This window comes from Oryza brachyantha, chromosome 12 (genome assembly GCF_000231095.2).
Source record: "Oryza brachyantha chromosome 12, ObraRS2, whole genome shotgun sequence".
NCBI classification, from domain to species: domain Eukaryota; kingdom Viridiplantae; phylum Streptophyta; class Magnoliopsida; order Poales; family Poaceae; genus Oryza; species Oryza brachyantha.
Genome location: NC_023174.2, coordinates 11,027,141 through 11,038,400, shown reverse-complemented (window position 1 = coordinate 11,038,400; position 11,260 = coordinate 11,027,141).

Below are 11,260 nucleotides of genomic sequence, written 5' to 3'. Positions count from 1 at the left end.
CCCGACGACAAGGAGGGTGGTGCGGAAGATGGCAATGACATCCGCCACACCCACCGTAGCCTTCGCCGTGACGGCGAACGGTGCGGACGGCGACCGCGACAATCGCAGCGACGGTGTGGATGGCGGTCGCGACTGCGTATGGCAGCGGCGATGAACAGTGTGGATGGCAGTCGTGGGCACGGCGGCAGCGGACGACAACGGCGGACGGCGTGCGGCGGCGGTAGAGGACAGCGCGGACGGTGACGGTGGTCAGCGTGAGTAGTAGTACATGAGTAGTAGCAGAGCAGCAATAGTAGTACGTGGGACCCACTATTTGGCAAGTCTCCAGGGCTGTGCAAAGGCTGGCCAAATTTGGCTAGTGAGGGAGCACGTTTGGCTAGCAGGATGGCTTGGCCATCCGATTGGTCATTCTGCTGGGGCTTGTTTTTTGTTTTGAATGGGTAAAATTTGGCTTAGAGAGGCTAATAGAGAGTCTGTTGGAGATACTAACATCCACCTAGAGGGCACGAAGTGCCAAAATGCAAAATTTTCTATAGAGTTTAATACACATTGTTTTTATAATTTTTAAACATGTCATATGATGTCAGATTCAGTCAAACTATATTAAAATTGTAGAGCTCGAAAAGATGTACAACTATGTAATTGGAAAAAATCATTTAAAATAATTTGTAGGACCAAATTTTCGTTACAAAATTTCAAATGTATTATCACAAAAATCTCATATATACATTCCAAATAATCACCAATAAATATGAGCTCTATATCAAAGTTGTCGATCTCAACGAGATATACGTATTTATAGTTAATTAATTTTTATTTAAAATTATGTAGTATTTTAATAAGCATTACTAGTTTTATAACAATGAAACTACCCGGATGAGCCTAATTGCAAAAATAAATATTTTTTGTTTTGAATGATGGTTTTCACTACTACAATAGTAGTAATATAATTTGACACAAGTAACTTAAAATAAAGATATTTAACTAAAATGTTATAGATTTTGTCGTGATCTATAACTTTGGTATAAAGCTTATCTCCAACACAGGTCGTTTGTAACGTAGATATAAGATTTTATAGAATTATATTTTAGTTTTTGTAATTATTAATTATAACTTGAAATAGTTTTAAATGAAACCTTTGTCAACTGCAAGGCTGTAGATCTTTTCGTGCTTTACAATTTTGATATATAGTTCAACTCAATCTGACTTCACATGACATGTTTAAGAATTATAAAAGTAATATGTACCAAGTTATAAAGAAAAAATTTCATTGGGGCTCTTCTTGCCCTCTCACGCATCAAGGGGTTGAAATAGAATTTTTCATGTACACATATGAATATATACATGCCACGTCATATTTAACTTCTTCTAGAATGATGTTAAGGGTATATTTTGCAAATGTGGAAAATGAAAAAAAAACGTTTTTGTCATTTTTTAAATTAAATATATAATTAAAAATTCTTGCTTTAGTGGTGACTCCCTGGGCCATGGCCCATTTGCGGTGTAACCTGAGTTATGCATCCCACTAGACCACGACCCACGGCCCACAGCCCATGGCCCCAGGATGCTGTTCGTGAGATCTGCCTTCTCCTTATAAAATGGGCAAATACCTCACACTACTACTAACGGTAGCGGCAGTAGTGTAGTAAATTTAAATTATTTTTAATAAGTATATTAAAAAATATATTTGAAATTTTGGTAACATATATTTATTAATTAATCTATTTTAACATGATATATGACACAAATTTATTGTAATATTATATATTTTATTTCCCATTTTATGTATATAATACCATTGGAGTCCTTGGATCTAAAAACAATGAACAACTTACAGTTATTTGGGGGCATGTTAAAAAAATCCTAGAAAATAGATATAAACGAAGCAATTAAAAATACCTTATGGCTGAAAACTTTTATATTTTTTCACTGTGTAGAAAATCTGTAGCATCTCCTTGCATTACAACGAGTCCATATGATCCATAATAGACTGTACGGGCTCATATAATTGGCGATATTCTAATAATATGGATCAAGCAACAATAGTTTCTTTACCAATCTTTTTTTCTCGCTAGGCATGGAAGTAAAGGAGTACACATGTTTTTGTGTAGCAGAAGGCTATGAAATGGATACGATGTGAAAACCTGATGATGAACAAATTTGACTGTGACCTATAAACAAATAAGACCACACGAAGTGTCAATTTGAGGGAAACTTAAAACCTGATGATGAACCTATTATTGTAGAATGATAACGTGTGGATAAACAGAAAAGCATATCTCAGTCTGCGAAATTTCGTTGAGACACGGTTATCTCGTAATAGAACGAATCAAATCATCCGGATATCTTACAATGAACAACAAATCATACAGAAAGGAGTGATGTCATTGATCAGCTTTCAGCAAGCGCAAATCGATCGACGCAATCAGACAAGTTCAATAGTATAGCCAATTATTGGTTCTAATTCATCTATAGTTAATCTAATAGTCAATTCATACAATAGTTACCTACAAAACATTAATATATGGTCTCACATGTCATACACACTAAACGTCTTTAAGCCCGTACTTTAGCTAGCTACAAATTAGTAGCCCACTGCTCTCTCTCCTCTATTTTCTCTTTAAAATATGTTTATTGCTAGCTTATAGTCTACTATTGTACCTGCTAGCAGAGACCGGAAATTCTCAATATTCAGATAGACATATACAATTATTTCATAATATAAGACTTTTTAATTCTGTCTAGATTCATATGAAAGATAATAAATTTAGACACACATATATATTTATATAAGCCTCTATCCTAATACCAGGTGTAGCTACTCTCTTCACGTTTAAGGTACAGAAACACATCTATACCTATTTCTTCTCTCTTCTAACAGAAAATACAAACTCTATACATACAGTTGTATCATTCACATGATATTTAATAGTGTTTATACTTTCTGTTGGGTGTGAGTAGAAATAATTATATAAATTTTTTTCATCATGGATATGCAGGGAGTAACTACACCTGGTAGTAGGATCTAATTTATATATATATATATAAATTATATATATTCATCAATTGATGAATTTAGGCAGTGCTAAAAAGTTTTACAATATAAAACGGGGTAGCACATTTTATTGCTATCAGCATGGTTCAAATTAGGAGTATATCATGCGCAGGGTTCATTAATTAAGGTTGCTTAAATGTATACGACGCAAAGGTTGTTTAGCAAACATGTGTAGGCAGAAGCAGGGGGCAAAACCATAAATTTATGACTCAACAATGAGATATAAATCTTTTAAATAAATTTTAATTAAAATATAGTAATTTTTCAATGTATTTTTTTCAGGCGTAGGGTACAAAGCGAAGCTGTCCCACGCCTGGTACTGCCCCTAGGTAGAAGAAAGCAAATGTTTTAGAAAGGCCAACGAAGGCCCATTCGTCCAAGGCATGAGATAACTTATCTATTTCGTTTTTCACGCACACGCTTCCCAAACTGTTAAACGACGTATCTTTAATAAAATTTTTCTATACGAAAGTTGTTTAAAAAATCATATTAATATATTTTTTATTTTTTAATAATTAATAACTAATTAATCATATACTAACCTATTACTACTTTTTCTATGCCAAGTAAATTAACTTACCTCTCACGAACGCGGCCAATGTGTTTGTGTTTTTTTTTCTACCTTTAATTGATAAATGGGGTTACTGTGTGCAATACTGCGATGCTCTGTGCAGCACATTGTTTTAAGTTTCTTATTTTATAATTTACAGAATCAAGAGTGGGGTTTTAATTAATCTATTGCATGATAACTTGGAACGTTGAGTAAGAGGTGACAAATTTTGGGGACATGCAGGGAAGTCACGGAATGAGGTGTGTACTACAGAAGTCAACTTAAAGATATATCATCTCATTATTTTCACCTAACTCTTTATCGGTAATTAAGTTGTGCATGTGATTTTGCGAGTCAGACTTAATGTAACTGTGACTATTTTTTTTTTTGAAATTTTTCTAGGTTCATTTTTTTATAGATTAACTATTTATCCATGGATGGAAATACCCTTGCCTCTGTATTTAGTAGAGCTTCATCAAGATTCTAATGCAGAGATTTTACTATATGGTTTTATTTTAAGATGTTAAAAATAAAACTCAATTTATTTATTTGGTCAGGTACAAATTTCCTGTACACCGACTCACACCCATCTCTAACTATATATAACATTTTTTTATTGTTAATTTATGGTATCACCTGCTTCCGAGTATAACATCTCCAGGTATTTTTTTTCGAAATAAATAATCATGTTTTTTATTTTATTTCCTAGAAATATTTAAATGCTCAGGAGCACATGCATAGGACGCCCATCTGAAAGGAAGAAAACATGTGCAAGCAGTAAGCTGGCTTATAATACTGATATTTTTTAAACTTATAAAACTGGGTTGAAACTTGAAGGACATCTATATATGCCGAACCGGTCACTTCATGGATAAAAAAAATCAAGGATGATTTGGAATTTTGACAAAGAAATATTTGCACATTAATTAGACAAAATAACAACATCCACAATCACCACCGTACCCACACCATGTACATGCACCATGCACACACGCAGAAATGTGCTCAATCCGGCCCCAAAACCTCCGTACGCCCCACTGTTTCATAAAACAAAATACGTTTAACAAAAATCAAGGGATCGAGGTCAAGGATATAGATACATGAACCACTGAAAAGTCAGTGATAAATATATGAACCATACAATGTTTTTTTAATAAAAACATAAAAAAACATGCATAAATACCTATACTGGTACTCTGTTCCGTAACATAATCAATCTTTAACACAAATTTTGTGCATGGTATAAGACCAGTCTCAATGCTCGGTTTTAATATACAGTTTTCAAAACAGCTAACGTGATTAAACGATACATAAAAAACATAAAAAACATAGTGCAGCGTTTCATTGTACCATTTTTAAAGCTAATTAAAACATTTAATTACTGCTGAAAGTTTGATTGTATGGCACCTTAGTCTCACGATAAAAACTAAGAGGAAGTTGAGCCAACTTAAAAATGTGTGTGGAGGGTCTCCCACCTTCCGAGCTAGCCTTTGAGGCATAACAAGCCTTTCTCCCGATTGGACGACCAATGTTTCTAGCTCTGGTACCACTTGTTGACCCAAAACAAGAAAATATTAGCCCAACCAGGAGAAAAGAATGCTACACGCTAAAATCTAGTCTAAGAGGAGAGGGACTCCCCCACCTTTTAAGTCTTTAAGTTTGCTCAAACTCTAACTATACAACCAATATAGGACTAAACCCATGTGCGGAAGTATTATAATGATGATTTTCTCCCAACCAATACCTCTGGGTAGTCGCACAGTTTCCAACGTGCATTCACCAAGTCAGTCAGTGTGTGATTCTTTTTTTCGACAAATTTTATTAGACACAAGAAAATAGGGAAGCTTCCTCTCATATATGATACCATCTTCTTCATAAAGTAAGTCAAATTCGTTTAAAAAATCTCTACAGCACGATCAGATCTAAGTCTTTTTATTTTTTTATCAAACTGGTTTTTAACTTCTGTCTTATTTATACTATTATAAAAAGCAATACTGTTTCTGCTAATAATTTCATCCGTCGCCTGTGTCAGCCGCTGGGTGCTAGGGCGCGCGCATCGAGTGGGCCGTACCGTTCGCGCACAAGATCCGTATCGCCGATTGGGCCGTTCGCCCGAGCCACACGCTTCTGGGGTTGCTCGGCCATCGCCTGGGGGCACGGCTCGGGAAGCACAGGGTCGTGCCTGACAACCATGCATTGCCTAGTTGGTATCAGGCCGTTCAAAATTGATTAGTATTTTATTATTAATTAATTAATTAGTTTGGTTATTTAAACCTTGCTCAATCCAGCTGGGTCACCCTTTGGCATCTATGAAAACTAATGTTTTTTTTGGTGAAGAGACGTGCCAAGCTGCCACACACGAGCTTCACTGGTGCACTGTTCATCTGTATTGTATACCTACACTATTCATCCATAGCTAATTAGCACTTAGATGAATGGTTAAAAATGTTTCCAAAAATTAATAACATTATTTATTAAACTACATAGGGATTAATTTTTTTATGTGACTCGACTATTCATTAAGGCCTCGTTTAGTTGGGAAAATTTTTGGGACAAAGGTCACGTTGTTGCGTACGGTCATACATTTGAAGTATTAAACGTAGTTTAATTATAAAATAAATTTCAGATTCTGCCTGGAAACCGCGAGACGAATCTTTTGAGTCTAATTAATCAGTCATTAGCATATATTGGTTATTGTAGCACTTATGGCTAATCAATTACTAATTAGGCTCTTCGTCTCATGCTTTCCCCATAATTTGTAATTAGTTTTAATGTTCATGTATATTTAATGCTTTATTTAGGTGTCGAAAGATTCAGTATGTTTTAAGAAAAGTTTTTGGGAACTAAACAGGGCCTAAATTATATACCCATGACACATATATACATCATATATTTTAATAAAATTTAATATGTAATAATTCTTTTTATTCCCGTGGCGAAGCACGGACATTGTTCTAGTAAATTTTAAAGAGCAAAGTGTACATCCGGTTTTTAAACTTGTTAGGGTATATCATCCCAGTCCATAAACTCTTAAAAAGACTATATAGGTCCGTAATCTCTGTTTTGGTGTCGTTTAAGTCCATAAGCCCAATAGCTAATTATGTCTTATTGTAAATCATCCCTTAAGTTAGATTACAATCATCCTGGGACACATTTTAAAAACAAAAAGCACACGCCACCGACAAAAAGGAACATAAAGAGCACGACCGATCAACAACATGACCGTCAACACATCTAGGAAAAACAGTTCGCAGGCTGAACCATAACACAAGTTTAAGCATCCAAGTTTAACCATATCATGTCACTGACCAAAAAGTTTTAGCACTACCGTGCAACAGCCAGCCACAAAAATCACAGTTTTAAGCATTCCTAGAGACTAACCTGAGCGATTATATTAGCTGAGGGGGTGATTTGCAATAAGACATCATTAGCTACTGGACTTATGGACTTAAATGACACCAAAACAGAGATTACGGATCTATATAGTCGTTTTGAGAGTTTATGGACCGGGGTGACACACCCCAACAAATTTAAGGACAGGAGGTGCACTTTGCTCAATTTTAAAATAGGCTAGAGCCTCATATTTCGTTTTCAACAAATACGCAGTTGTTGGACCATACAAAAATAGACTATATATTCGTTATGATTGGAGTTCGAATATTTACCAAACTCCTAACCGATCCAGTACAAGATGACGTTGCATTTCTATTCGGTACCTCCTAACTATATATGTATATATTACGAATACCCCTAGTACAAACATCACACAGCAGCCCCTAGAGTCAAACATAGCCGCGCAAATAATTCGTGTAGATTGTTGATCACCAGACATATCTGCACACAGTATGTTTGACGTTATAATTGTAAGGGCTATGGAGGACTTCGAAGAAAGAAAAAAAATAGGTGCATCTATGGAGGACTTCGAAGAAAGAAAAAAAATAGGTGCATCGACACGGTGAAGTATATGTGTCTAGAGTCATTAGCACACAAATAAATATAGGCAATATCGAAAAATCTTATAATATGGAATGGAGGGAATACCGTAAACCCAAAAGATTTTTGTTTCCCATGACTATCATGACATATTGGAAATCCTGTTCAGGGACGAGATTATTAACTATGGGAATTAGAAACGTACTGTGTCGCAACGTGGTATTTGAAGATATATATGATCATTAGCGACAAGAACAGTAAAGGGTCCATGATTAATAGTACTAACGATTATAAATTTTTTCATCATTATTTAAAAAATGATGGAAATAATATGTCGATCGAAAGAGAACGCCAACGAGTGGCTGTTAAGACCGGAAGGAAATTTGGTAGTACTTCGGTCCCTGTCTTACACCATTAACGACCGGAACAATATGTGATCGTTAATTGTCAAAGACAACTACACTTTGTCTGGTTGTTATTTTTTAATTTCACATGTATTAGAGAAGCAATGCTCACTGTAGTTGTACCACCCGATATGTAAAATTCATATCCACCCTATTTAAACTTTTGTGGTTTTGTTTGATTTAAAAGTATTAAGCCAATATACCATAGATAGTCCATCAAGGCTTATAAAAGATAGCACGCCAAGGCTTATAAGAAAGACCTTATCTGTCTACACCTTGAAGACGGTACAAAATTATCACCACCACAGCCACGCATAGACCACTCATCCCTGGTGTTGAATCACACTAGTTATATACTATAAAACAGGATGTGTTTTGAAACTACGTATTTGTAGCTGAGTTTTCATGTTGAACATTGCAATGAAACCATTGCTCTCACAATACTGATAGGACATCCATATCTTCGGTCCCTAGTTATAAATACCTTGTTTAGGGGAGCTTTTAGCAACCATAGTTTCTCGAAGATTTTCTAACTCTCCCAAAACGTCTAGACTCAGTCATATTTTAAAATATCCAATGAGGGAAGTGAACTTGAAAAAGTACGGTTAGTCTAAAGGGTTTTGCATTAGAGTTAGACCAGAGAAAAAATGGCAACATTGACTGAGTAATGGTTTACCTGAAAAGTACATCATGCATGCTTGGGTTGCCATGGTGGCGAGAAGAACTAGATCTCCACCGTAAGTCACTGTCTCATTGATATATAGATCTATTTTGCTAGAGATCCACCTATCAGTGAGCATAAAGTAAAATAGAGATATACAGAGGATTAATTCTGATACTGTGTCAAGACTACCGCCTGTTTGGTGGTTGTGTGAGAATTAATATTAGTTCAATCTTTTGACTGAAGAGAAAATATATAAAATAAGATTTATTATTTTCTTGAACATGCTGTTGATCGATCGAACTGGTGGTCCAACCCAAACTGGCAAACCGATAGACTCACCGATTCGATCTCCAAACCGGATTTAACAACTTCCTTCTTCCATCTATATATTGATCATGTTAATGACCTCATTGTCAGGTTTGATCCATCTGCAAAGCCTTGCAACCAACATTAATTATTAATTAATGCATCGTCCTCTTGTGGGTTAATTTTACAGGACTGTACAGAAAAAAAAATACCAGAAGGGCATGCAATGGAAGTGATGGAAAGTTCATGAGAGGCACCTCACCTCACTGGTCAAAGCTATTCCATCAGAAAATCAGAATCTCCTTTCCGTGTGCTATATGCTTGTCTTCTTCCTTCGGAAAAGCAACGTGTGCGTCCAGCTTTCATCCAAGAAAAAAAGATTATCTGATTTTTTATATCTACTTAATAGTTGTTAACATCAAAATTTGGTAAAACTACTTATTGGATTCGTTTAAGAAAATGACACGATCAACCAACCGAAAGCTTATCTAAAACAGTCCGAATCTAATAAGGAAGTGTGAAGATCAATGTATGGCGGCATAAATTTATCTATTAATTAGAGTTAGTTTAGTATTTTTGCCTTTATCTCTAAATAGAGTTAGAGTCCGATCGGGGCTCAGTATTTCTTTTTATCTATTAGGAAACAATGTCGTATTCAATAGAGATTAAAGATAGAGTCCAAATAGGATTTGTTATCTATTAGGAATCGTGTGCTCTGTCCGATATGAACTCGTGCCCGCCCATGGGTATAAATATGTACACCCACGGTCATCGTAAAACATCTACATCGACATAATATAGATCAATTACTTTTGGCACATCGCCACCCTTTTCACTGAGGTTTCATCACCAGCGGAACTTGGCACCTGACACGGGGCTGCATCGTCTCGATCTCTGGCAGAAGGGTAAGTCCTACGTTCTGCCGGCCACGGTAATCGTATCGGCTAGATCAGAACTGTCTCGATTTGGTCCGATCTTTTGATTTGCTTGTACGGTTGCTAGTTATTGTATCAATTTCAGTTTAGATCAATTTCGTGTCTTGAGTTGATCTGGTCGACCACTTTGAGCGATCTACGTTGGTTTTGATATTTGCTATTTGACATATTGTATCTAATACTGCCTTGGTTCAGTTCGATCTATTAGGTTGCGCTTATCAAATAGTTTATATCAGGTCGATGCATTTTGCTTATTTTTTTATCGGAGTACCAACCGATAAGTTATCAGTTATCAACTAATCGACTTGATAGCAATCTAGATATGTTTAGTGTCTAGCCTGACATTACTAGGCGTAGTATTAAACTATTTTGGTTTGATCCGATCTTCTAAGATTATTACTAGTAAGCTTGGCTAGATATTTTATAGACCTAGATGATTGTTAGTCGTTTATAGGCGATGATCTTTGCCGATCTACATGCTTGTTATCAACAAAGTAGTTGATTGTTTTACTTTACTGCTTATACAGCAATAGTTATTTATGTTGCATCAGCTATGAGGACTACATGCAAATTTATTTTGGCCGATCGTAGCAAAGTATTCACTGTTTATTTAATTAATATTCAAGTATATTTGTATCGGATTTCTAGCCGATCCAAGTTCTCAACAGCCGTTCGTTCAGCCTATTGGCTAAAAACTACTATATCAATTTCAGATCGACTAAATTCTTTGTTACATATCGGCTTGATAGCCGATCGACAGGTTTTATTTTTTATTTTGTCAGTTGCAGGATCAAACTAACTGGCATGTCCGCGCATTCTCATTATTTAGGTCCTGGACTGGAGCGTTTTGAGAAGTGACTCCCAGACCTTTATGTGTGACACGTTTTGACGTTAACAATAGTATAAATAATATAATTAACTACTAAACAATTAAAAAATATAAGATGATGATCTTTTATGTATTTTTTTATAAAAAATATAGCATTTAAGTAGTTAGGAAGCTGCAAGCCAAACAAAAAGCTGAATATTCTGAGAACAAGAATGTGGCCGATGTGATGACTGGTTGCTGCATGGCTAGCCTCTGGATTGATCACAAGATTGCTGTCATGTACGCTGTGGCCACAGGATGAAAAATGTCTGAAATCTGAATCAGCATCGATCATTATTTTTGGAAATTAAGTATACACTGCCAGCTTATTAATGTTTAATTATATTTGGTAAATAAAACTTTTATAAACATGTTTTTAATTATCTAAAAGCAAATGCTGAAAAATTATCTTTGGTGAAAATATTCCAAATCAACTATAAATTTAACTTTTAAAATTTAACCTTCTACTTATAAGCATAAGCAATAGTATAAGGCCAGTCTCAGTGAAAGTTTTATAGACAATATATAGGGTGTTATGTAGATAT